General features: G+C 46.4%; 1 non-coding gene across 1 annotated transcript; it reads right to left on the bottom strand.

The window, feature by feature from the left end:
• Window positions 1–423: 423 nt before the first annotated feature.
• LOC133086039 (U6 spliceosomal RNA) lies at window positions 424–527 on the bottom strand. The gene has a single exon (XR_009699825.1). It is a non-coding gene; the product is annotated as a U6 spliceosomal RNA (small nuclear RNA).
• Window positions 528–1934: the final 1407 nt, after the last annotated feature.

Here is a 1934-nt window from a genome sequence, read left to right as displayed (position 1 = left end):
TCCAAAGGACTCGAGAATAGTGGATATTTTTCATTTGCCCTTCAATATCCACTCTCCACCCCATTCTTGCCCCAAGAGGCTGACCTGTACAAGCTACAGACAGCTCATATATTTAGTTTATTCAAGCTAACCTCTGGGAGTGTAGACTCTAGGCCACTTGACTACAGGCTTCGAGTAAGGAGTCTAATAGAGTTGAACATCATTCCCAGGTGCTCCAGCCAACACATTAAACCCTGAATTCCATTTTGAGAAATTTAGCTCCCTCAAGCCTTCTTCTGATACCCTTGGAGTCCACTACCTTGGTTCTTCCAGACTCCTGCCAGCACAGATGCCTGAGGCCCTGCTTCACTTTTTTTTTTTTTTAACATCTTTATTGGAGTATAATTGCTTTACAATGGTGTGTTAGTTTCTGCTTTATAACAAAAAAATATGGAACGCTTCATGAATTTGCTTGTCATCCTTGCACAGGGGCCGTGCTAATATCTGTATCATTCCAATTTTAGTATATGTGCTGCCGAAGCGAGCACCCTGCTTCACTTTCAGTGTTTAGCTCTGCTCTCCACAGCAGACCTCATATTTGTTCATCTGAGACATGTTGGAATCAAACTCGTCCTATGGGCCTGGAGGCACTGAGGGGTGATGGGAGCAAATCCTGAGGGTAATAGGCATCAGCCAGAGAGGCACTCCCCCAGGAGTGTTCATTGAAAGATATAGATGCAGGGGAGGTTGGCTAGGGGCTGGGGTGCAGGGAAAGACAAAGTTTGCAGCCTTTTGTCAACCCACATCTCAGGGTCCCCTTCTCGCCCATCAGTTCCCTCAGCATGAGAGACCAGACAGGGCTATGCATTTAATTGGCAATGCAGCTCTGCAGCCTTTACAGTCGGACCCTGGACTGGCTTCCACCATTTCTCTCCTGCAACTACAGAGGATGGGGGATTCCATCAGAGCGTTCTGATTTCCAGCTGGGCTCTGCATTGACTGTAACTGCCTTCAATTTGTCCTTTTCTCTGGGTATGCACTCAAGGGCCATCAGAAGCAGCCTGCTGACCCCACAGTCTCTCTAATCCCGCTCGTTGCCCTTGTGACTGTCTTACAGCCCTTTGCTCTCCCATTGCCTTGCTCTCCCCTCCTGGGCCATCACCAGTGAACGCCTGTGGTGGGTTACCAATGTCCCACTGCTCACTCCTTAGATATGTGAGCAACCAGTCCCCGAATCCCATCTTGAGGGTCTGTTTCCAAGGCCCACTCCTGGCACATCCTTTGTATGTATGAGATGGGGTCCTGGGTAGAAACAGATGACACACACAAACTGGGTAATTGAGAAGATCCTAATAAAGGGACTGCTTACAAAGGTGTGGGCAGTGTGTTGGGAAGTGAAGAAGGGAGGGTGTGGTAGCCGGCAACCTGAGGGAGACATTACCACCACTAGGCCTGAGGCAGCAATGGGGCGAGTAGAACTGGAGCCCTGAACAGAGGGATCACAGAGGACTGTACCACGTCCTACAAATGCTCTGCCTTGGGGTGGCTTACACTAAATGGTATTAATACAAGAGCAATGTATACTGAGGGCAAAGAAAGGAGGGCAAAGGCCTCAGGCAGCTCCTGTTAATGAGTATTTAACATGGTTCCGAGTTTCTTAGCAGCCAAGGCCAAAAGGGAAACACAAATTTTTTGCTTCTCATTACTGAAAAAAAGAAAGATGTCACACCCTTTGCTGGAAGAAAGTTTATCCTGGTATTAAATTTTAAAACAAATTTCAGACATAAAAATTTAATGGAAGAGAAACAGATGCTAGAAAGAATAGTCAGTGTCCTCAAGAACAGGTTTATGGCAAATTCAAACATGGTTTTCAATACAAACGAACCAAGAATGCTGGTCTTTCTTGTGAAGATGTAACTTGAATGTACACTGCAGTGGAGACAATATTTGTGATT

This window comes from Eubalaena glacialis, chromosome 2 (assembly GCF_028564815.1).
Source record: "Eubalaena glacialis isolate mEubGla1 chromosome 2, mEubGla1.1.hap2.+ XY, whole genome shotgun sequence".
Taxonomy (NCBI): Eukaryota; Metazoa; Chordata; class Mammalia; order Artiodactyla; family Balaenidae; genus Eubalaena; species Eubalaena glacialis.
The sequence above is the reverse complement of the archived record's forward strand: the minus strand, read 5'-3'. Positions and strand labels throughout refer to the sequence as shown.